General features: G+C 38.4%; 1 protein-coding gene across 3 annotated transcripts in view; it reads left to right on the plus strand.

Moving 5' to 3' along the window:
* Nucleotides 1-26,246, plus strand: part of NCK2 (NCK adaptor protein 2) — an 84,935-nt gene that overhangs the window by 24,428 nt on the left and 34,261 nt on the right. For 2 of the 3 annotated variants that reach the window (XM_039389630.1, XM_027731470.2), the window contains one exon: nucleotides 7,457-7,528. The gene's annotated coding sequence lies outside the window, so the exon portion shown is untranslated. Of the gene's footprint in view, nucleotides 1-7,456; nucleotides 7,529-10,775; nucleotides 10,835-26,246 lie in introns of those variants that run through there. The other variant, XM_027731472.2, reaches the window with a different exon arrangement.

Below are 26,246 nucleotides of genomic sequence, written 5' to 3' on the forward strand. Positions count from 1 at the left end.
GGTTTTTGGTCCCTTGTTCTGGTTTCAAGAGTAGAGCTGCTTATGTAGCTAATCTGCACTTAAAATTATTTCTACTTCTAACCCCAGTAGGACTATCTTTTGGAGTATTCAGACAGAATTGACATAATTGGATTTCTGCCCAGATACTGTACTTAGATAGCTTTGGAGATGTCATTAGTTTGACAGCTGCCATAGGAAATCTTTGTTTTGACTATTGTTACAGGGCCTTCAATGTTTCTATTGCATTTTCATTTGTAATCTACCACTGAATTGGCATGATTAAAATAAGTAGAATAAGGCACCATCAAATGAATATGAGACATGAAAGGAAGAAAATCACTGCTAAAAACCTCAGAAGGTAGGCTGTTGCCAAATTTTATTTGGGTATGATGAGATTTTGGAATACCTAGTTATCTTTCTAACAGCAGTAATAGCAGAGCCTGCAGCTAGAGCTGCTGTGTGCTGTGGTGGAACCAAAGATGTGTTAATGTTTCTCTTCTTGTTGTCAACCTAAAGCAAAATTTCTGGTGGTTCAGGCAAAAACTGCTTCAACTGCGTTTCTGATGGTTAACTTGGAATTAAAAATCAGGTGGTTTGGGGAACTGTGTTCTTGGGAAGTAGTGATCCTATCAACTCAGACATTTCTTCAGACTAAGGAAGAATGAATAATTTACCAGAACAGGAACTCTAAGGATTGCAGTCAGCCTTTAACTTTGAATTGCCAGTGGGCTAAGTCTGCCTTACCTGACTGTCTGTAGCCCCTGCTACAGTCCATTTTCTGTTACATCTCGCCCCAAAGCAAGTCTTCTCAAACTGTTTAACTGTGAGATTTATTTGCTTATTTTAAACTTAGTCGTCTTAGCTACGAGTGCTAACCAGCTGTCTCTCCCTAGTGTTTCTCTGATACTGAGTTAGTGCCACATCCTTCTGTGGCAGTTAATTCATTGGAGTATGTGGTTTTCACTTCTCCAAAAGGCATCTGTGAATGGCTTTTTGCAGTGGGGGTGTGCATTTTCAGTAATTTACATGTGCAGATTACTAGATTACTGTCAAGAGTATATTAAGATGCTTTCTGTTGTCATTTTTCACAGTCCTAAAATCCACAAGTATTGAATTAAAAGCTCAGACTTGAGTAGAGAGGTTTGGAAGAACTGGTATGATTCGGTGGATCATATATGTGTTTGCCATTAAAATGTTTTACATAAAGATGCAATAGGAAAAATAAATTTGGGAAGGAGCTGCTTGGGCTGATGAGTTGTTAACCACTGAGGTCATCCTCAAAGACTCTGAGCTGATTTTATATTTAATGGCAAAGACTGTTGTTGTGCAGTTTTTACAAACAAAACATTAAATTATCAATCAGAAAAAGGCTGAAGTTCAAATGGAACCAATTATTAGAATGTATGTACAAAATACTAGTTTATAAAATTCTGAAGAAAAGTAATTAGCTATAGATGCTAAGATGTTTCTAAAAATGAAATCTATAATTTGAATAATAAAGTATCCTATTAAGGAAACCAAAATAATTATCTCACGCTCAAACCATGGCCTGAGAAGCATGCTTAGTTAAGTATTACCTAAGGCTGAAGCCTAATCCTTACCTTTCCCTAGAGATACTTAGAGTTTATGAACAACCTTGGTACATATAGTTTGGTTTCTGCTTGTCTATTGGCAGTTATAATTGGTAATGCAGGTCTTTCAGGATACATTTGTAAGGGGTTTTGAGCTGGTTAGAGCCGTCCTAAGCATAAATCAAGACCTTTGTTGCTTCTCCTATGTGGGCTTTAGGGATATTTATACATATACTTACATAGCCAGCTTCTAAACCCTTAAATAAAGAGAACAAGAAAGATTATGAGATCCGTTTCCTTGCTGTAATGCAAAAGGAAAAATCAGGGAATTGGTATAAAACAGAGTTTGAATACTTCACCTTTCACGCATGGTTCTTGAATAGGAATGCTTAAAAAAACTGGGGCTATCTTGGTGGCATGGTACCTTTGTTGTGAGCCTCTTTCAGCTTGCAGAGTGTGATTGGACACAGCTTGCACTTATTTTGGTGCTTAATTATCAGTCTGAACAACAGATACGTGTGGGTTTTTGGGCAGGGGGTGGGGGTTGTTTGATTTTGAGACTGCAGTATTACATGTCCTCTCAAAGAGTTTGTAGCCTTCCTGGGCAGGAAGCTTCCTGGCCTCCTATTCGTGATTTATCCACTCTGCTTTGTCGGTTTTTTCTTTTTCTCGTGCAGAGGTTGCCCTGGAAGTTTGCAGCTCAGCATAATCAAATATGAATTAGATCAATATCAGCAAGTATCAAGATAGAAAATCCTGCTTAATCCAGGAATTAAAAAAAATGCATATTACAGTGAGTTTAGGTAGTAATTTGGTATCAGCATCAGCTGTTTTAATACCTTTTAATAGCTCAGACTTCTAGGGGAGAGCTGAAAGAATGTAAGAAGTATGTGATTCCTCTTAAAATAATGTGGATTTTTACAATATATGTTGTAGAATTCTTAGCAAATGCAGTCACTAACTGATGTAACCCTCCTCATTTCTTTCCAGTTTAAAAAGGTGCTGGTCATTCATGTATTTGGAGGATATACATATAAGGCATCTGGCACTGGTAGTGTTTATTTTAAATACTGATATTATTGAGACAACCAGCTACTTGTGTTTCATGAGTAGATCAGGAGTTGGTAGTTGTGCAAGCAGATGTAAAAAATAGTCTTGTTTTTTGAAAACATCTTGTGTATACACCAGTCTGTAGAGAATATGCATTTGACTGCAGGAGTTAAATGAAAATATAGGTCAGCGTAGTCTCTTTGGTTGTATGTGATGAGTGTGAGACAAGCATGTTTTCTCTGGCTGCATTTCTCTTCCTACCTCCTGCCCCCCCCCCCCCCCCCCAAATAAAATAGTTATTTGAATGACCAATGATACGTGTCCAACTGCTTCCTCTTTGATACAAACAGCACAGCCAGGAGGTGTACTGCAGCTCTGGCATGGCAGATAGGAGCACAGAGAAGATGCACGTGTCAGAATTCTGAGACATGAATTTCTCAGGCTAAACTATGGAGCCTCTGGTGATGGCTCCAAACCTGGACTGCTTAAAAAAGCCCATTTAAACACAGAAATTTGTCTTTGCTTCAAGGGCTAGTCTCATTTTTACAGCTGGCATACAAGTTCAAATATTTTCCAGTGTTTTAAGTGTCTGGCAGTCTTTTCTGCATGCAAGGCAGTGAACCTCTTCTCGTGCCTCATTTCGCTTGCTTCTTTGCTGCTAAAGAACCACAATCTTAAGAGGAGAAAAGCTTAGTTGTGTAGAGTACATAGCATAAAAGGATTTAAACTTGGTTGTTTCTTTTATGTGTATTATAATGCAGCATTGCAATTTGCTGCCTTTCTGAGACCTTAAATGTGATGTGAATCCAGTCCTCCTTTCTGTTTTCTCCATGTATTTCATACTGAGTCTGAAAGTGTAGTATTATTTTAATATTACCATTTTCTTAGCTTTAGAAGAAGGTAATAGTAAGTGAGTTTTGAGCGGATATATATGACTAAGAGGTTTAAAATACTGAGCATATAGTAGAGTCTTAAATAAATGTGGTGAGTTTCTTTTCCCTTTAAGCAAATTCAGGCAAATTTGAGCTTTTGAGTACTTAGGCTGATCTGTTTGCTGCTCCATGAAACTGGATTGTGCTTGCCCAATTGTCTGCATAGTTAAAATATTTTGAACATAGCCTATTTTGATGTAACTTCATTTGAAATATCTGCCTAATGGAGAAGTCTTAATGGAATACTTTAATAGCCCAAAGTGGTTACCTGCAATTGCTCCAGTGTATTTCAGTCAATTACAAAGAAAGGCAATATTTAATGTTGGAGTGAAGCTAGATGGTGTAATGAACTGGCAGATTGCCAGCTTGATCTTCTCCACAGGAGAATTTGTATTAATGTGATGCTTTTCATTTGTTCTCCAGAAGGTCACCGGTAATACATCAATTGGAGTTAAAATTTCCACTCTGTGTGGTACAGGTTTATGGTCAGATCATTCTTGTGTATTAGCATATTAAGTATCAAAGAGATTATTTTAGCTATTTCATGTCAGGAATAAATAGGAGGTGGTTGGGTATTGGGAAGAGAGCCTGAGAGACTTGTCATCGAAATAGGTGCTATAAGGTTGAATCTGGGTTTTAGCCATGGAGATAAAGAAAATGGGGCACATTAGAGCTATTAGTGAAAGGAGAGGCTGCTAATAACTGTGGGTGTTACTTGTAGCGCAATCATTACAAGGGCCCTAGTTTATTCTTTGAGGTTGTCATCTTTAAAGATTACACAGTGAAATATAAGGTGCTTAGATGTTATTGATATTTACCTTTTGGTGCTTGTTTTCAAGCCTCAAGGTCAAACTTTTATTTCTGGCTGTTGAAAAGGGCTTTTTACAGTGGGTTTTGTATAGTTCTTGTGTTTGGAAGACCTTGGTCTGGAAAACAAATGAGTCATTGAGGATACTGTTAAGGTGTGGACAAATTTGTCTTTCTGCCTTGCATGTTTGTAATCATGTGTTCTGTTCCTTATCGTTGTCTTCTGTTCCTCTGCTATGGGCCTCAAGTAAAGTGAGACTATGAAGACTGGCATGAGTGGTAAGGAGCTGTGCCATTTTACATGCAGTAGGGCCGACATTACTGCAGTAGTATGTGTACTGAGTGAGATGTGACAAATGGGCATCATGCTAAACGATACAGAATTGATGGGCCCTGGGTATGCCATGGGACGTGGCTGCCCAGCTCTGTGCCTCTGTTTGCTTTGCTGCCATTCAAAAAAAGTTGTTGATTTGATTTCCCAAGGTTTCTGATGTTGTGCCACTTTGTCTTTCGGGTGGACAGTGTTTGCCCCATACGCTGCAAGGCTTTTGAAGGTGGTTGAAAATGATTTTGTATTCTCCAAGTTTAACAGTTCGTCCCCCAGCAATCCCAATTTGCTATCAAACATTTCTGTCTGTAGTCCTGGCTGGTAGGACACAGCAGAAGAATCAGAAAACCCCATTTTTGGTGCAAACTCTGCCTGGCGGCAGGTAGTCCCAGACCCTAACCACTGTTTCCATTTATTGCTCTGTGAGAAGAAAGGTCCTGAACTTCTGTAACTGAAAGATTGTTTCAAGGAACATATTTTAAATATAAGTGAATATTTGAGGTCCAAGTTTCCATCCTGAATTTGAGTCACTTGGTAAGTCACAATGTTTTAGGTGAAGTTTTGGTCTGTTTTGATTAGTTTTTCAAGTATTGGTGATGAACAGTATTGTTTTTGGCTCACTTTCAAACACACATTCGATATGCAAGTGTGCATTTGTGAAGATGGAAGTAGTAATTGAGAGAGTGTTGGGTTTTTCTTTAAGGAACAAAACCAACCAAACAAAAAAAAATTAGAGACTTGGTATAGCTTTTCAGTAATTGATAGTAATGGGCTGTAGATAATTTGTGAGGTAGGAAAAAGAAAGCTAGTACTATTCAGAAGATCTTGTACCAAAAAATGAAGACTTTTATTTTCCTATTTTTCCCCATTAATATTAAAAAAGTCCTTGTATTATTGACAGGAGAAAAACATGTACTACAAAACATCCAGCCAGCAGGAAAATGTATCTGCTCTGCCTCAGGGTTTTAGTGTTGCTTCATTTATTAAAGTATCTTTCCAAGTTACTTGATATCTGCCCTATAATTTCAATAGAGCTGTTTTCAGTGAGAACACAGGTAAGGTCTATAATTGGTTAGGAAAACTGATATAGCAGAATGTGGTTGCCTGCAGTTTGTGTCTGCAGAAGGCTGAAAACACAGGTGAGGTGGCAGGTATTCCAGCCACCACCTGGCAGAGGAGAAGGGATTGGTCACCCTGCAGTCCTGTCTGCTTTCTGCTGTCACAGGCATATCTTCATTCAGGTGCTGAACTGGATCAGGAGGCTCTTCTGTTGGAATAACATTTCCTCATTATTTGCTACCCTCCATTACTCTTTTGTTGTTTGGGGGTTTTTTAATCTTGTGTGTTTTTCAGGAGGGCTGGAAATGTTTTGTCTCCCCTCGCAGCTGCTGGGGAGCAAGGGGTGAGCTGCCAGGAGCTGAGAGGCAGAGAGTCTTTCGTGCTTTACCCCCTAACAATATGTTTATGCTTAAATATCTGTCAAACTGGCGCTTTAGTAGTTCTCTTACTCCACTTATTAGTGAGTGGAAGTCTCAATCTCCCTTTTAAACATCTGCGTAAGGTATTTATAATACCTTTGTTAATACTTTTTATTCTTCCCCTGCTTTGCTATGATACATGGGATCATTGGATGAATTGCTCTTTTAAGTTTAATTTCTTCATAGGATGCTTTTGTAAAGTGACAACTGGTTGGAATCTGTTCAGAAAAGATTTTGAACAGAAACATTTGTTCATGAGTGCCCTCAGGTTGCGTAGGAGTTGTAACACATCCTCCTTTTGAGGTAGAATTGCAGCACAGGAAGTTGCTCAGAATTTTTTTCTTCTTTTTGAATTGGATCTTAATGGGTTTATGCTGCCTAATTTGTCAGACATCCTATGGAGTTAGAAGGGTCATTAAAAAGCAGAAAAAAAATGTTTAAATACTCTTAAGTCTCTTCTGAACAGTAACTTCTGTGGCTAGAAATACTTAACAGAACAGTGGAGGCCAGGAGGGACCTCTGGAGGCTTGTACCGTCCAGCTCCTGGCAGAGCTGAGGCTGCAGCTGGGGCCATGTCTAGTAGAATTCCAGGCATGGGAAGAAGGCCCATCACTTCTCAGGGGGCATGTGGCTGTGCTTAGCGACCCTCATGGCTTCTTTACATCCAGCCAGAATTTCCCTCAACAAAGTTCTTAAACCCTACGAGCAGCTTCGCCCTCTCTGTCAGAGCTCAGTTTTCTTGGGTCGCTATCTCTTGTGCCAGGGGGCCCCAAACCCCAAGGTGTGCTACTAATCCATCTGGATTACACATCCCAATGGGTGTGAGTGCCTCCTGGGTGGAAATACTCAGATGCCCCACAAAATTGCTGGCTGTGCTTTTGCTGGTGTACATTCTTTCCACATGCAATGGCGTTTCCTTTCTCGTAGGAAATACAGACAAGTTAAACTGACTAATATGAAAGTGAAGATAATGGTGCTTTTTAAAATGTAATCTTTCTAAAACTAGGCTAAATTTTTAATTCCATTTCTTACTGATTTTTCTCAGTATTATGAAGGCTGACTTTGTAGATGGTTTGGATTGTTTGTAGTTAAAATGACCTTGTATTCATTGAGAGAAGTTAAATATGAAATGGAGTCTGTTTGTGCTAAACAGGTGAATCAAGTTCAAGCCATTCTGGCTGCTCTTTAGCATCTCATAGGAGATTTTGATAGCATGAAAACTAAATTACCTAGTTGCAGGTCTTCTAAGTTTAGTGCTAGAACTAAAATATGTATTGTTTATTGTTTCAGACGGTGGTGTATATAACTTTATCGGAGAGTTCTGCCTTTCACTGCCTGGATCCTTTTAACAGTGTGCCAAAGGTGAGTGATTCAAGTTCAGTGGTTATTTTTGAAACTAAAGACAACAAGTGAACTGGATGCATTGCTTGGTTTCGGCTCTTATATGGCAGTGTAGTTGTGATATTTATTTATTTATTTTTTTGACTGCTGTGTGAATGATTAAATAGCAAGTCTTTTTCTGTTGGTGATCTGGGACAAATCAGTTCTAGCTCTCACTTTCAGAAAAAAAACCAAGAAAAAATTATAGGCTGAGACTATTAATTAAGCACTAGATATTGTTTTATGGCTCCTGCCTCCTGCTACCTACTGCTTTGTCTTGGGACATTTTCCCCTGAAGGCACAACATGGTGGTGTGGGAAGTATGGAGGACTAGCAGCCAGCCATAGTCTGTGGTGCAGCAGGCTTAATTTTACTCTTTGATTGAATTCTAAAAACTAGGTAATAGCTTTGAGAGTACTGAGAGTAAAGTATTGACTATTGAAGGTATGGAGAAGAAAGAAGGTTTTTGTGTTTTCTCTGGGAGCAGAACAGAATTGCATTCAATTTATAGACAGTATCTTAGGCAAGCACTGAAGACCTGACGTGGCCTATGGAAGCTGATGTTCCCATAGGATTCTTTTTGTGTTTAGTCTGGCTGTCTTCTTTCTGCTAATTTGTGTACCTTGCTGTAAATTTCTAGTAACTGTAGTTGATCTCTGTGGCTTCACAGTGATTTATCAACAGAAACCTTTAACAAAATGAAACTCATTACAATTGTCCTGAAAAGTAAAAGCAAAATGGCAAAACACTGAATGAATAACCAGCATTGTAGTGGCTGCAGCATGGAGCAGAAAAGCCAGAATCTTAGCTTCATTCATTCATTACTTTACAGGGTGGATTTATTATTTCTTACTCAAATTCTCTGTTTATAGAATAAAAGTAATGTTACCTTCTCCAGAGAGAAGTTATGAAGTCCAATTATTGACATTTTGGAACCTTCAAATGAAAAGCAATATATGAAGTCCTTGTGTGCCTCGATAGTTGTTGTGAGTTCTGTTAAACACTTGTTCAGTGAAGTGTTATGAGATACTGAAATTAGAATTAATTTTTCAATAAAGTGCGGGTGAACTAGTTAGAATTAAAAATGCAATCCAGTCTTAAGTATAACATCTGTTATCACAACATCTCTGTTTGGTTTTGCGAATGATTCGATTTCCTTCAAACTGAGAAGGAAATTCTGAAGTACTAGGGTACAATCTGTGAGATAATGGGCTTTTGCGCTATATTTTCAAATTATCTGATATATATTTTTAAATGTACTAAAAAATTTTATAACCCTGGCCTTTCTAGCTAATCAGAGTGTGTTTTTCTGTGATTCAGCATGTTTGTAGTTGTTAATTTTTGAGGTTTTTAAACCCAAGGAAAGCAATACTTGTTCTAAGTGTTTGATATTAGTTAGTTTTGGTAAACTTTGATTCTGACAGTTATGAAGAGAATTAAAGGTATGTGCTGAGTAGATGTTTGGATTCCTTTCTCTTAAAAAAAATTGATCTTCTGTAATTATACCAGTTATCCCAGGTGCCTAAAGTGTTGATTTTAAGCCTCTGAATGGAACTTTAGTATTACTTAAGTACATTTACAAACATTTAATATAATAAATGAATTTATGGAATACTGCCCATTATGTTATGCTAGTGACATGACCTGTAATTGTGGACAGTAGGGAAGAACACTCTCAGCCCACTCCTACAGTTCCATAACCACAGGTATACACCCCAAATTGATTGATCTTACCTGAATTATGTAATTCCAGTACTTTCTGGTTTAGCTTTTTCTTTGCTCTATTTTTCTGTTTCTCTTTGTAGTAATTGTAGTTCTTTGCTAGAAATATAGGCATGTTTTAATTTACTAATAATATGAAAATTGATTGAGAATCAATTGTTTATTTTTTTCCAGCTTTGATAGCTTCAGGTGCAACTCATGGCTGTAGGTATCGATAGTACATGTTACAGCCCACAAATGGCCTTTGCATTTGTGCTTTAACTGCAGTCCATGTGGATTCCTCATCACAGAACACTGTACAGCTTTCATCAATATGTGAGAATTCATTTCAGTTAAAATAAAACAATGACCATGTTTTTCCTGATGCAAGTAGTTTTGTGGTATGATAGCCAGTGTGGACTTTGGCTGTCTTGTCATCCAGAGTGTCCCTTTTTCTAAGCCGAAAATACTTTGCCTGCTGGAAAGAATCTAGCGTGTTTCTCATGAATATAGCTGAGTTAATGTGTGTAAAATAGTTACACTTGGGTACAAATTAGCTCACTCATATATATTAATGAACTGGGCATAAAACAGTTAGTGACCAACCTTGGTGTCTTAACCAGCGTTCAGAGGAATGCCACTGACAGAACAGGTTATTGAGCCCCTGTTTCTGTGGTTTCTAAATAAATATATCCCGGTGTTCCACCAGTTTCTATTAGAAGATTTAAATATGCACTGCACTTTTGAGGGACAACTGATGTGACTTAGAATATGATCTTGAAAAACACTTAAAAATAGCTTATGCAGTTAAGCTACATCACAGGGAGGATGTTCCGAGATGCTGAAAGTGTTTGTGGCTTCAGTGAGTTACATAGAGTCATATGCTGGGGCAAGTTGGCTTGAGGCTTTTGGGATGTGGGGACCAGGAGCAGTCCTTGTGCCAGCACAGTGTAGTTCAGTAGGTCTGTATTGGTGCAGGGGAGGGGTGGTGAACCCAAGTCCTCCTGAAGGAGGAGGCAGATTAGCAGCTGAGGCCACTGAGTTATTCCAAGATGTGACTGCCCCATAAAGAAGCATTTGTCATCTGAATGCAGACACTTCAGAGAGGTCCCCTGTCTCTGGTTGCCATGCCTGTTTTGTAGCTCTTTAGGGCTGACTGCTTGAGCTGGTGCTTTGCAGCAGCGTGCACGCAGCTGGCATTGGTGTAGGTCACTTAAATCAGTTGAAGGCCATTTGATAATAGCTGGAAGGCAGTTCTTCTGGTGTGTAGGCTTTGAGGGAACTTTAAATGATTCATTGTTCATGTTAAAATTGTTATGTCATAGAAACACGGCTAAAAATGTAAACATGTGTGTTTTCTATAGTGTTCTTAACGTTCCATATGAATGTAACATTCCATATTCAAATGGTATGTATTGCATCAAATGTATTATGATGTTAAAAACAGTTGGGCTTGTAATGAATGGGAAGAGACTGGACATGCGTTTGTCTTGTTCAGTATCTGGTGAATGATTTCCTGTGTGTTACCTAGTGGGACACTGGATAACTGCTGAAATTGGTGAATTTCACAGAACAGACTATTTAAAGGTTAGTGTGGAATATTTCTTGTGGAATTCTGATTCTAATAACTTGGTTAATTAATCTTGGATTACAATTGCTGTTTGCACTGTAGTAACAAAGCTCCAATTGTACTAAGCAGAGAGGACTGAGAATATGAGCTTGTTCTGTTGTTTATTTTTTATACCAGCAGCAACATGAAGCATAGAATAACATGCATATAGATACAAGCCTTTTACAGTCTATTTTTCTTTCCCTGATTTTAGGTTTCAGAGTCTCATTTGAAGATATAACAAGTTCCTTAACAGTCTTGTGGGTTTAATCCCTGCTTTCCTTTGTGCTATCTCTTCACACCCTTTTGTTTCAGGGATCACCTGCAGCTCTCATCCCTCCTTATTTTGGAGGCCGTTGTCTGTGTCAGCTGCTCTTAGTTGTTCCACATAATAGAGCTTCTGTGAAGCTTTTTTGCTACCTGCTCCATCACGCTCTTTTATCACCTCCTTCTTTCTTTTAAATGATCCTTCTGCTTTTTGATTGAGCAGCTGTATGCATAATGCTTCCAGCAGGTCCCCTGCTACTGTCATTGCTACTCACACTGGGTTTTTTTCCTCACTAGTTTGAGTCCTTGCATTTTTTTAGCACGTCTTTGTCTTGTGACAGCTTGTTTCACGTCTTCCTACTAACAATTTAAAATTTACCTCTAGCCTGACTTTTTTTTTTTTCTAATGTGCAATACTGATGTTTTAGCAGACGTGTTCCTATGCACAAGTTAGGTATCTGTCTCTTATGCAAGTAGGTACAGCAGGTGATATCAGAGAGATCATTTCTCATCATGGGGGATCATCATTGGGGGATCTAGATTTTCCCAAAAGGCTGATTTTGAATTCTCTATCTTGCACCAAAATCTGTAGCTCTTAGCACATACCCTGATAAGCTCAGTTGTCTCATACCATTAATTCTCAAGTTATCACATACCAGCCCCAAAAATGCTGTTGAACGAGGGTTAGACATCTCTTCATATTTGATCTCTGAATTTGTTTTTCAAGATTAAACAGTCAGAGTATTAGTTTTCCTTTCTTAGTTCTCCCTGAAGATTACTGAATGGTATTTTCTGCCAGCCCTGGATTTGCATAGGATCTGGAAATGTCTGTCCCATTATTGCTAGAGAGAGTACTGGTTCATTACAATGAAGACCTGGGTGCTTGGTAAGCTAAAGCATTTATCTCAAAACAAAAGGGTGTGACATCTTAAGTTTACCTGAATGTTTTGACTAGAACTACAAACCGTGTGTGTGTGTGTGTGTGTGTGTGTGTGTTTATAAAACTGGTTTTGAAACTAGCTCTCATAAGCAAGGCTTTGACAGTTGTGCTCCTTAGAAATTGAATTTACTGTCAAAGGGATAATGGAAACTTGCATTCTCAACTGCTGACTTGTGCTTCAGGCACTCTTTAGGTGCATGGCTGCTGTAACATACTTTCTGATTGCAGTAAATTACTGAGACTTCCTGAAGTCTTGGCCTGTGAGCTGTAGGCCCTCTTCCATGTAACATCATTTTGTGGCCAAAATGGGGGTGTCCCCACTGAGTGAGGAGAAGCTGCTGCTTTGTATTCTTAAGGAAAAAAGGTTGCAGCAGAGAGATCAGAAACCTGCTGGTTGTTGTGACCTGCTCCCTGCCTGTGGTTTAGCAGAAGTAGAGGAAAATGACAGCTTAAAGGTCAGACTAAGGATTCTGGCCTGTAGGTGTTTTTTGGACATCTCCACATCCTGAGTCAGTGCCCTGAGTAATCCTGCAGAATTCTTAAAAATAAGAGAAACAAAAACTGAGGGCAGAATTTGATGCAATGACATAGTGCTGCTTACCTTTATGGACTATGGTTTGGCTTCAAGGTTGAGTTTCTTGAACCTAAATGTATTTATTACACACTAGAGGAGCAGGAACAAGGCATCAAATAACACTTCAGACCAAGACCTGTTCCTCAGAGCTTAATGTTCAACAAGAAGCTTAAGAACAAGAACAAATAAAATAAAAATGCTTGGTATTAGTCACTTGAAGCATTCAGAGGTTCTGTGGTGCAGGAAGGGAGAAGGGATCTCTCTTCTGTAAGTTCTCCCTGAGGTCCAGGGAGGCAACGGATGCATATATCTTCCCACTTCTCACTATTCTCTTTATTTTTTGTTTCTCTGTTTTCTATTTTATTCTGTATTACGTTGAGATGATTTGGGAATTTTTATCTTCTACTTCTGATGAGTTAATGGATTGTAACTTGCTGGTCCTTTAATACGTTGCTCCATGGCTCCAAATATTTGTGTATGACTTTCTTTAGAAAGCCTTTTTCATTGAGACCTGATGCAGAATTGATAACACTGTTGACCTCTCTGAGTAAGGTCTGAGATAAGGAAGAAATTGTCTAATTCTGTTGTAATATCACTTAGAACAGGGTTGTAGTGTGTTGCTCTTGGATATTGACTACAAGTAAGACAAGAAGCTGTGAAATGTTTTGTATGGCTCTCAGCTAAACTGGCATGTGGGACTGATGGCATAGTCATTTTTATTGAAAATCATTAGCAATATAAAATTTATAATTTTTCTTTATCTAGAAGGAATGAGAACTCTGTGGCTAAACTTCCACATTTCAGACCCGTGGTTTTGAATCTGATTTTCCTGTATTTGATTTTTGTTCTAGTACAGTCTCTCTCCATGTCTGGAAATTATTTGGCTGCTTTTATTTCCCCTTCACATTTGTTGATGCATTTTATTGTTATCTGGTGGGAGTAAAGAAGAAAATGTGTCTGTAAGCATGTGAGGGCACAACTTCTCATCAGTGTTAAGAGTACATAACATTTCTGGATGAAAGGGAATGTGATGTAGCAGCCAAAGCCAAATGTTTAATTTTGAACCAATTTACTGCAGGGAGATTTTATTCAGAAAAAGTAAACTGTGGAGGAATTTCTGACATAAGATAAAAATAGTAAAAGTTTTAAAGGAGTTTGAAAATACTCAGTTTTGTTCAAGCACTGGAGGTCAGAGTAGGAATAAAGGAAGATGAGAGTCCAGTATCACTAGGCTATGTTGGTCCCTGTTGAATGTATATTTTGCTCTTAGAAATTTAGACTTTTCTAATTGCTTACTCTTGGTTTTGGGTAACTGCTTCTATGAAAAAAGTCAGATATTCCTACAGTAAAAGTTTAGTTTCAGAAGCTTATCCTTTTGAGCGGCAGTTCTGGTGCAGTGGAAAATCGTGTTGAGATAATAGCAGTGGAACAACTTTTTAGATTGTCTGTGTAAGCTGTCTTAGAGCAGCTGGCACCTGAACGTAAGGGTTCAGAATAAGGAGCATCTTCCTAACATGCTTACAGCAGCCTGTGTTCTCTGGAGGATGCCTGGCAGAAGGGTTTCAGAAAATCCTCTTTCATCCTTTCCCCTCTTTTGGTGAATGGTGTTTCTCTCTTCGCTTTGTGTCTCTCCCCATCGACTGAGGAATTAACAATAGCTAGCTGCTGTAATTGTGTGGGAGAGCATTCACAAGTACAATTTTTTGGAAGAGGACCTCATTTGAACTGGATGAAGATATGTAAGAAATGATTTGATTGAAATAAATGAATGCTGCCAACATTCCAGACCAAAAATGTTGTCTTGATTTTAAATTTAAAGCATTTTTGAAAAGTTATAGGACAAGTCATTTTGAAACTTGATTTATTTGGGAAAATGTGGGGGGTAGTGTTTCCTCTGCACTTGTGTTTTGGGAGCAGTAAGAGAGGATTCCTGTCTTGACTCTGAAGTGCTGTTAGATAGAATAGATAACTCTAGGGGAAGACTGGGATTGCTATTTCTTGCCTAAGCTTATACTGTCTTGGTTGTATTGCATTAGCACACAGTCAGTGTGATGGACAAGAGACTTATGAAGCTACAGCATTCACTCGCATTTCATGTGAGATCAAACAGTGTTTCTTTATTTAAATTGTGCTTTTTCTTGATACATATCCTATCAGGAAATTAAAAGCTTAGCTTTTTGAATAACTATCTCATAGTGCAGCCTTCTTCAGGAACATGTACAGATTTATACAGGAATAAATGTAATGGTATTAGCTGTTTCTTAATGAAATCTAACCTTGTATCTCTCAAGCTGCCTCTTTGTTTACATACATAAACACAGAATCAAGAATGGCATCTTATGTCTAGTGATTATTTTTAGCTGTACTATTCAAAAACCCTGCTTCTAGAAAGCAGCTTTTTGCTTCAGAAGCTCTCCAAGATATGAGCAAAATATGTGTTCATTAACCCCAAATTCAGGTAAAAATCTGTGAAACTTTGCCTTGAGATTTAAATTATCTTGAGAAGCATCTTAATTTTTTTTTTTTCACTGCTACAATGAAGCTTTTTATATTGGATAAAAATTCTGGTCTGGGTGACCTGCTAATAAAAAATCCAAAAGTCTAAGAATTTATTCAATATTTGAAATTACATTAAACTGGAAAGCTCACAGGAGGAGAGTCTGAACAGGGCCTTTAAATTACTTAGTGCTCTGTAAGCTAAAAAGTTTAAAATTGTTTTAATAAATGTATTTTTCACATTTTCCTACTGTTATGAGGAAGATTGAATGGGGTTTTTTGAAAAGCAATTGATAAATTGCTTAAGACTATAAAGTGAACATTGTCTAGAAATGGACAATGTAATCTTTTTTTCTTTTTTTTTTTTTCCTTAAGCAACTTTGGAAATAAATGGGTTTTTGAACTGAACAAACATCTCTTCCTCTTTCTAGTTAAAAAGTGAATGTATGATTTTTCCATTGGGGAACAGAAGGTCAGGAGTTCAGTTTTATTTTCAGCATTTTATAGACAGTTTAAAGTGAAATCCCTTGAAAAGTAGGTAGCAGTGTTTCAAGGGATTAGCAGTAAAACTTAGCAATCCACAGTGATTCTGAGCTTTGTCCTTCTGTGCAAGATCAAGGTTAAACTTCTTATGTCGGAGGACTGTTCTTTGTTTATACAATACGTAAGTGTACTAACACTTCCAGTGAAGTATAACTCCTGCAGACCATTGAATGTTTGAGCTATGGGAAAAGAAGGAGCAATGGAAGCAAATCATTCAAACACTTTATTATTTGGAATCTTGAGAGAAAGTCAAGGATGTCTCCTTTACAAAATCTCATGGTGTTCACCATGTCTTGAGTGGCTGGCTGCTTTAACTTTGAGGAGAGAAGGAAGATTTATTGATAGTGAGGATGGAAGTGCATAAACAGAGGTACATTTAAATTGTTCTTTCACACAGTGTGTTTCACCAGTCTGTCATATAGATAATATTACCTAAGTGTCCTCTCAGAAGAGTCTGGTTTTTTTCCTAACGTCGTGTGCTTGACTCCCTCCTACCCCATTTTTGTAAGGGACTGTGGAAAGGTTGTTAGGTGTGAAATGGTTTGTAATTTTGTCTTGTGTAGGCACTTAAGATGTATTGTATTCTTCCTGGACTTTCCCTTCTCTTTTATCTTGTTTGTTTTTGTTTTCATGTGTTTCTGAATAGAGAGGTAAACTTAAATGCTGTCTGCCAGGAGGAATGGAAAGAGAACCGTCCAGAACACCACCAGCAAACGTTAAGTTTATTTGTGCCTCTGACTTAGAAAACAAACTGCAAAGATGTGGCCATTAATCACAGCTGCTGTTTTAGAGGCAAGATGAGATCTCTTTTCCAAAAGCCTCCTTTAGTGCAGATGAGTTGTGTATTAGCTATGTGGTTTTTTTCTGAAACTGCTTTTAAAAGAACTCAGGAAAAGGTGAGCTGATGCTCTTTTCTTACCCTCTTGCTATATCTAAATGTGAGGCAGTTTGGGATTCTATTGGGTTGTTGCCACCTTCCTGTTTGTCTCACAGTTGTTTGCAACTGAAGGGTCTGAAGATGTCCTCACTGCACTGTCTGGCTTTCCCCATTCCTGTCCCATTCCCCGTCACTCTTGATGGCAGTGCCTTCAAAATAAAGCAAGAAAAGTCTTTTTGCACTAATAGTGGAAAAAAATCACCTCAGGTTGAGTCACGCATGGTAGCTGCATCTGCGTAGGCTACTGATGGAGGCAGAACCAAAACTTCCAGCCACTGCCAGCACCTGCCCGAGCCCTGCCTGCTGCTGGGGATTGCAGCAACAGCTGCAGGGAAAGGAGGTTGAGGGCAGATGGCATGAGCACGTGGGGGCTAAAGGCTGGAGGGAGGGGTTGCTAGGAAGGGAAGTTAGCTGACTCTCTGCTGTTGGAGTTGCTTTATATTCAGACTTTTATTGTTTTTTCTCATCTTTCAACAAATTAAAACCAGCAAAATGATAGTTCATGTTCCTTGTGTTTTCTGGTAAGAAGGCCATGAAAAGGTGCAGTTTTGTATAGCCTTCAAGATATGGGGGAATACTTTCTACCAAAAATACTGTCTGGATGGGGTGAAGTAGGAATAAAATCATCTAACTACAAAAATCCTTTTTTTTGAGTGATTTTTTTTTTGCTTGATCTCTAGCAGGTTTACAGTACTGTCTGTTAATCTTTGTCCTGTTTTCTGAATGACATAAAAATACAAATTTCTTAAAAACAACATCCCCCCACAACACATTCTCCCTCAAACAAGCTGAAATATATTTGTTTGGGGTTTTTGATCCCTTAAGGTTCTCATCCCATGTTTATGGAAAGAGTTGAGCTAGGTTTTTCTTATAAGCCCTTTGCCCTTGGGCTGTGACCATACTCAGTCTTCACTCAGTAGTCAGAGACCTGTTAGAGTGTTTTCTCTGTAACTTTTGTTACTATTATTATCTATCTTTTAAGCATAGATAAGTTATAAGGCTCATAGTTAGTACTGTGAAACTTTAACATTAGTTGCTATAATACCAGCTTGTTCCTGTAAAAATACCAGCCTTTTGTCCTTTGAAATAGAATTTTAAATTTAAATCATCTGTGAGATGCTAAAAACGAACACTGCCTATTTTATATAATAGGCATGCTGTTCCAAAAAGGCTATAGAAATATCCTTTTCAAGTAAAACATCAAAAGATTTTTAAAAACTTAGCTTCCTGAAACAGCAGAGTGCTTATCACATAAATAGAAAAGATAGTACTTCGTATTATGTGTCTTAAAGACTTTCACATTCATTAAGCATTTGTATCTTGAACTGCCCCAGATGAGGAAATTCTGTGGCATAGCAGTATTAGTAATGAAATTTTAAAAAATATGGAATTGGGAGACTTGTGCGAAAGTCACAACATGAAACAAAACTGAATAACATATAAAATTAGGGTGGTATTGCAAGATTAATAGAAGCCCAGAACTCAGATTTGTGTTCTACTGATGCTGCAGCAGCCTACCTTGTAACATCCTGGATGGCTTTCTCTTTCTACCACTAAAGTTAGCAGGCCAAAGTATCTTTTACTTTTCATAGAATCATAAAATATTAAGGGTTGGAAGAGACCTTTAAAGATCATGTAGTCCAACCCCCCCTGCAGTGAGCAGTAACAGCTTCAAGTAGATCAGGTTGCTCAGAGCCCTATCTAGTCTGACCTTGCATGTTTCCAGGAATGGGGCATCTACCACCTCTCTGGGCAACCTGTTCCAGTGTTTCACCACACTCATGGTAAAAAATTTCTTCCTTATATCTAGTCTAAATCTACCCTCTTATTCTAAAGTCATCACCCCTTGTCCTGTTCCAATAGGCCCTGCTGAAAAGTCTGTCCCCACCTTTATGGGGGCCCCCTTTATGTACTGGAAGGTGCTATAAGGTCTTATCTTCTCCAGGCTAAACAACCCCAAGTCTCTCAGCCTGTCTTCATAGAAGAGGTGCTCCAGCCCACTGATCATCTTTGTGGCCCTCATTTGGACCACTCCAATGGGTCCATGTCTTTCCTGTGCTGAGGGCTCCAGAGCTGGATGCAGTACTCCAGGTGGTCTCTCACCAGAGCAGAGTAGAGGAGCAGAATCACCTTCTTTGGCCTTCTGACCACACTGCTTTTGGTACAACCCAGGATGCAGTTGGCTTTCTGGACTGCAATTGGACATTGCTGGGTCATCCAGCCTTTCATCTAGCACTACTCCACAGTCCTTTTTCACAGGGCTACTCTCAGTTCCTTCATCCTCCAGCCTGTACCAATACCAGGCGTTGCTCTGACCCAGCTGCAGCACCTCGTACTTGGCCCTGTTGAACCTCATGAGGTGCCCATGGGCCCACTTCTCAAGCTTGTCCAGGTCCCTCTGGATGACATCCCATCCTTCAGTTGTGTTGACTGTACCACAGAGTTTGGTGTTGTCTGCAGACTTGCTGAGGGTGCCTTCAATCCCACTGTCTATATCACTGATGAAGACGTTGAACAGTACTGGTCCCAGTATTTTAAGAGATCACTTGAAGCAGTCCATGCTTCTTTTGGGCAGACTGATTTGTGTGATAGGATTCATGAAAACATTGGGTGGGCAGTTTTTTTACAAACATCTTTTTATACATTCTTATATAAACACACAAAGATTTCATTTTGTTGAATGATAAAATACTGTACTGACTCCTTCACAGGAAGGATGTATTTTTGGGTGTTTCTAATATGTATTCTCCTTTTTCTTTGTGTCTTTTTAAAAGACTTCTAAGCCACTTAAAAGATAACAAACAAGCTTAACTTCTGTACTGTATTGGAGCTATGCAGAAATTCGTTACCTCTAAACTAATCTTGAGGTTTCCTGTTTGTAGTTCTTCTGCAACGCAAGATACAAGGTGCTGGCACGTAGCTGCAGATGTATTAGAGATTGGGATATCAGATACCTTGTGGGGCCAAGAGAGGCAAACATTGCTTAGCAGCTGTCAAAGACATCCGACTGCAGAAACAAACCTCAAACCTAGCAGCATTGTGCCTGTGAACAGTGTCAGGCCACACAGAGGGGAAGGGGGTCTGAGGTGTGTGGGGTCAGGCAGCAAGGTCAAGTTACAAGTACAGCTCCAAATTATTGGTTAATTAAGACTGATCCTTCACTTTTTTTGAAGGTGTACAGCCCGCTTATGTTTTTAACATGAAGTATCGTGTAAAAACCTTGCACTTGCAGTGCCCGTAGAAGTGGACCGTGGCAAGGCTGTCCAGCCTGGATGCACGAACCATAATGCCTCTGATGTGATTAATGTTTCCACCAGGCTGTATCGCCCTCACTGTTTCATCTATAATTATGCCTTTCTGTTTTGATTTTCTTTTTCCCCCCTAAGTGACTGGAAAGGAAACCAAGTACTTTTTGCACCTAAGAAGAAATGTCCTGTGTGCTGTCAGAAAGGCTCATGGTGCCTGCTGAGCCTGCCTTTGAAGTCACTCCTGCACTGCAGCTGGGGCTGTCCCTCAGTTGGTTGTTATCTGTCCAGCTTGGATAGATGGGTAGGCTTAAACCAAAAATAAGTGAAAAATGTGCAATTTAATTTGTTCACGCCTCTCTTTCTTAAAACCCTTTTAATAAGTTGCACATCCATAATCTTCTGGTATGCTGTGTAGGGTGTTGGAGGGGTCCTTTGTATCTTTATTTTTCTTTAGGGTTAGAGTTTGTCTGACTACTTAGTGGTGTTATCAAGGATGGTCCAATTTATGCTTTCAAATCAGTGGTGCAACTGTAACTCTCCAGAACAACTTCATTGCTGCACGTTTTCTTCAGAGTGGATGCAAAAATTGTGGTAGCTTTGTGGATGGTTTTGATATCTTGGGGTGTATTTGAACATTGAAAGTGTTTAACTTTTCTTATTACTTTTATATGCTAGTTAATGGCAGAGAAGAAAATGGTTGTCATTGTAAAATAATCCAATAGTGTAGAAATAAGTATTAAACATTTTTTCTCCTACATCAACCTAATGTTCTATCTAATTCTTTACATACTCTTTTGCTAATAACTAATTTATTCCAATGCAATTTAATACCTTTTTTGTAGTTCTTGGTGAACTGAACTACACTTCTTTTGGTTCTTTCACTTTGCATTTCCTGCCTTGAGCTTGTTGCTATCAGTTTTTCCTTTTCAAAGAATGGACCAGGGAGAGGGGACACAGAAAACCTCTAGAACTTTTTGCCTCACTTTTTGAGGTTATTCTTTTAACCATATAATACTTCTTTCGTAAATGCTAAATTGTCAGAGTAGGTTGGAAATTGTAGTAAAGTGATTCTCCTTCACAATGGATTCATTTACTTACATTTTTGCTCACATTTATTTTTTACAGCTTCCACTCGTCTTTGCTTTCAGCTTTGGAAACCTGACCCTTCTAAAGTACCGACAGCAGCATCTATTGATTGTGACTGTGTCTTCAGTTTGCACATCAAAGTAAACTAGATAATAATTACTTGCACTTACTCAACTATCACTTTTAGTTCTCTAGTCAATGCATCCTAATGAGACCTAATAGTGAAATACCCTAAATTAATTGTCAAGCTTGTGTTAAAACAGTCGACAATTTTAGGCTGTCCAGGTGTGGGGGGATTTTTTGCTCAGGTAGTGGTTTGACACCTTAGAACTGCATAGCTGGGTGATGAATGTTTGGTCACTACAGCTATTTAGTAAGTTCCTTTAAAATAGGGAGTAGTCTTACAATAATTTTTGTCGCTGTGACCTCTTTCCAAAGAAATGTGTCCCTTGGGGTGGATTGACACACATTATATGCAGAATTAAAGTGTTAAACTGCAGAAGACCAGTTGGACAAGGTGGCCTTTGTCATCCATCTCTATTTGTCCAAGCACCAACAAATAGCTCAAGTAACAGAGCATGGGAAGGATTTTACTGGTTTTAACAAAGGCCTGTGATTTGCTATAATTTGGGGCAGTTTGTTTACTCTTTTTTAAACCTCTGCATTGTGAGATTTTCTTGTAGCAATCATTAGAAATATATCTTTCTTGGTTTAGGTTAACTTTGGCCTTTGAATGAAAGAGATTATATTTTCCTGTTTTTTCAAATGTATGCCACTGGAAATAGCTAAAAGTATGTCCAAAAGGTGTATTCGTTTTCACAAGTGTTTATTTGAATTCACATTTCTGTTTGTTTTAATGCCTGCTGAGTTCTGTCTTTGTGTTTGGTGTTTTACTGATCCCAAAGAACTGAGTGAAACAATTTCAAATGTAGAGATGTGCTTTTTTGAAATCTTTCTGTATGTCAAAACTACTCATCCAGGCTGATTTAAAAAAAATAACCACACTCCCCCACACACACAACAAAAAAAACAACTGTAAGTGAAAACAAAGCTGCAAACTTCCTGAAACAGTAGACAGAGATTGCATCATCATAAATAAGAAGGCTTCAGATTTAGTGTACGTCAGATTAAGTGATCTAATACAAGTTATTAATTGCAGAATACATTAAGTACACCTGTTTGCTATGAAAGAGGCCTTGGTGAAAAGAGACTTTTTTTAATTTTCCGCAATTGTGCTACCTTAGAGGACCAAATCTTGCCTATTTGCTAAAACTTATGAAAGATTAACCAGGTGGACACCAGATAGCTGGCCTGTCAGCAGCACATGCTGCAGGGTTCAAAACCCGTTTTGCTTTTCAGAGTTAAGGGACAGAAAAAGGAAAGGTTGTTCAGCCTTCAAAATCTTAAGAGAAAACTGTATGTCGTCAGCTAGCTTTTTGTTCTTGCAATGCACTTAACTAAATATCATATAGTAATTATGTCTTATTTAATTTTGTATAGCCATTATGTGTTTTATGTACATCAGTGTCATGTAAAAGCCTCTGTATCAATTTTGTCCCTTTCTTTCAGTGCGTCTTAGGAAGACATTCAATTTTAGAACAGTCTATTATATCAATTGGCACTGCCTATTAATAGAATTTTTGCTTGTTCCCTTGGTGAGGGATTAAATTTCAAGCATTACTGTCAGTAATTTTTCAGTCATGTTCCTTTTCGCAAAACAAATTGTGAACAAGGAGAGCAACTACTTCCTTTCTCGCTGCATCTTTAAAGCTCAAACATACCTCCTGTTTGCACTAACCTAACTAATCCTGACATAACCGTGAGCCTTCCTCCTGAGGGCAAAGTAAAAAGTGCTGCTTTTCTACCCATTGGGCCAGGGCATTAATCTAGTCGTAATGTTAACTTTTGTCAGTCTATAGGCAAGGATTCTAGTTCAGGTGGCATGCTGATATGGATCCTTTTTTGTTTATTGTTGTGGGAGAAACACATTAGTCCTATATGGGGAGGGGGAAAGAGCAGGATGGTGAAATCCTGGTTTGGTAAGAGAGAATGAGATCTGTGTAACAATTGTATATAGTCAAATATTTAAAATGACACCAGCTGAGCAAATCTTTCACATGAAAAATCACTAGTAGATTTACAAGTTTTTCAGAGCAAATTCTCTTAGCAATCTCTACATTTAAGTTTCCATAATCTCCAATATTGCTTGCATGGTTTAGTTTTAAGCATTGCTTCAAAATGGCATAAGTGGGGTTTTGTCTGTTTTTTTCCCCTATCACTGCTAAACTGTTGAATCATTGATAGTTTATTCGAACATAAACTTTTCCTTTCTGGACTTTATTCTGATAGTCTGTACAGGAGCTGCAGTATTAGATATTCCACTGATGTCTGCCTTTTTTCTGCCATAGGGTTAGTTAATGTTCCTCATCTGTGTGAGCAGGTATAACTGACTTGACTTTTGCTTGGTTTTTGTTCACTGCCTTCCTAGCCAGGCAGATTTTTCAGTTTTCCCCTTTCTCCTAAGGGTGATTTTGTATAGGAAAGTTTTCATGTGTGCTTCTGCAGTAGGGCAGCTGCCACTGAAGACAGGACTCCTCTTGTAACAAAATCTAAACTGGAGGGACGAAACAAAATGGCTGAAAATACCTGAGCTCAATCTAAACTATATTAGTTGTAATATTTCAGCAATTACTGACAATTTACAATGTCGGTAAAATAAATTAGTGTTTTACCGCTGCTAACAGTGAAGGAATTGCTTGGTTAAAAGGAGTTGGAGGTGTGTATTGGTCACATAGCTAATGTAAGAATTACCTTTTTGAAGGTCTGGGTTGTGGAGTTTGCTCATTTAGTGTGGTGTCTTCATTTTGGGTTGTTTTTGTTTTTTAAGGTTGGAAGTTGGACTGCCATAAAATAAAGCAAATGGCTACTTGATATGGTAAGGTAAAAACCAGGGCTACGTGAAACAATATTGTACAGAGGAAAGCCTGTGTTGCATTTGATACATTTACAGGTCCTTGCAGAACTATTTCAAAGCTTTTCACTTGTGCTTTTTAAAGTGTGGAATGTTATCCCATCATGTATGAGGAGAAGACTGTATCTCAGTGCTAGGTTTTTTTGAGCTTTTTGAGGAGGAACTTTCCAGAAGGTTGTACGCTCTTTGCAGTAATGGATTTTCATTTTCTTGATGTGAAGGAATCTCATCTTACCATCAAAATCTATGGGGACTGTGGTATTGTTTGTTGTGCAGTCTATAAGCTGTACACTAAAGAAATTTCACATTTTCAGTGCATATCCGGTTTTATGGGACAGTCAGATGTTTGGAAGGATTTGTTGTTGTTTTTTCCTTATGTTTTTCCCCAAATCTAGTTATTTGGCACACAACTGTGTTGCAGAAGCCTTTCAAAACTATTAATTCTACAACCCCCCTTCTGGGAAACAAATGTGTCCTTATTCCCTTACTAGGAAATCTTAGCTCTGCAAATGTCACAGGAAGAACCATATTGTCCTTGAGGAAGAGAGTCTAATGATGTAACCATAAGAAAATAATTTTAAGAACTTTAATGTATTTCCCCACATCTAAAAAAAACCCTATATTATACCTAATGTGTTTTTTATTATTAATATGCTGTAATTTTTTTAGATCATTTTAACTTGCCTGTGTTGTGAAAATAGCCTTTTTTAGAAGGGGAACGTATTTATTATCAACATCAACCAACTGCATTGATGATGTCCTATTTCTTTATGTTCTCCATGTCCCCAGGAACAGTAAGAATTGACCATTTTACAATCGCTGAGATAAAATTAACTAATCTAAATTGGAGGGATGGATTATATTGAGAATGCCAGGTTTCAGAACACGCTTGATTGCAGTCCCCCTGTGGCTACATGAGCTTATCGACCTGTATGCTCTCTGTCCATTTTATGTCAGTCAGAAGGCAGAGCAGTTTATTGGAGACTAAGGTCCAAAGCTCAGGTTCTCCTCTGTCATTGCCAGATGGGATTATTATCTTAGGGGAAATAATGGTTGAATGGTATAGTGACTTATTTCTTGTAAAAGCATCAATTCCATGTGCATAAGTCAGACCCTGTTTGAACTGTTTCTTCTCAATTGTTCAAAGCATGATAGCTCCTTTTAAAATTCATAATGTTATAATTATTGTATATTCTTTCTGTTTTCTGATTTGAAAATGAAAACTTAAACCTGTTGATCTCAGCTTCAGATTTTCAAAAATTATGTCCTGCATTGGCCATGAGGGGTCACATTGCTGGTGCTTGCTAGAGCTTTGCTGTCAAATGATTTAGCAACCATAGCTCAACCCTATATGATGTTCTCCTGGAAAGACAATTGATAAGAGGAGGCCATTAAATTATAATATAGTCCACTATCATGGTTTATGATTATAGATTAACTGAGGAAAGTAGAGTAGACAAGCTAGGTTGTCTACCATGCAGTTTTCGCAGTTTATATTGTAGCTCAAGTGGGAAAGAGAGTGTGTGTGTGTGTGTGTGTGTGTGTGTGTGTGTGTGTTACAGACTGCTGAAGGAACCCTTCCAGAATATAGGTGATATAATTTACATTCTGAATAGAATCTCTGAATGAGGTTTGGTTTTTAATTAGCTTTCTGTACATAAACTATTAGGTATCAGTACATGTAAGACCTAGGCAACAAGGTCAAATCATGTTACAAAGATCCTTGGACATTATTAGTTTGAAGTACTCTGAGACCTTTTCCTACTAATCAGTAGTTTGAAGGAAATTACACCTTTTACTTAAAAAAAAAAAAATCTGCTACATTGATTTTCAAATATGTTCTCACCTCCTCCCACTCTCTCTCATCCTCCTCCACTTTCCTCCCCCCTAACCCCTCCTGGCAGCGATTAGAAACTTTTTGCTGACTTCTCAGAATTTAGAAGATAAATTCAAGATGTTTTGGTTGGCATTGTAATATGTTTGAATGTCACTGGTACTAGCATGGGATTTTTCTCTTCCTTGCACACTATTGTGCTCACTGACATTTTTCCTGGTAATTGCTGGGACGCATAGGAAAACATGGAGGCACGCAGCTCTCTTTATGCAGCTAACAAATGGCTTTGAAAAAGTTCGGTGTTCTTACAGGTAACTGAAAGAAGTACAACTCATTCGGTCTTAATGGAACTCTGGATAGGCTTCAGATAGGGAAGAAATGAAATGCAGCAGGTATTCTTCTCTACCCTGCTGACTAATGCCCAGTGCAGGACTGTGCTGAGCTGGGACCTTCCTGGGAACAAATGGGGGAGTGAAGGCTTCTCCTAAAACGCA

Source organism: Pipra filicauda, unplaced genomic scaffold (assembly GCF_003945595.2).
Source record: "Pipra filicauda isolate LSUMZ 115617 unplaced genomic scaffold, ASM394559v2 scaffold74_size2892960_pilon, whole genome shotgun sequence".
Lineage (NCBI taxonomy): Eukaryota > Metazoa > Chordata > Aves > Passeriformes > Pipridae > Pipra > Pipra filicauda.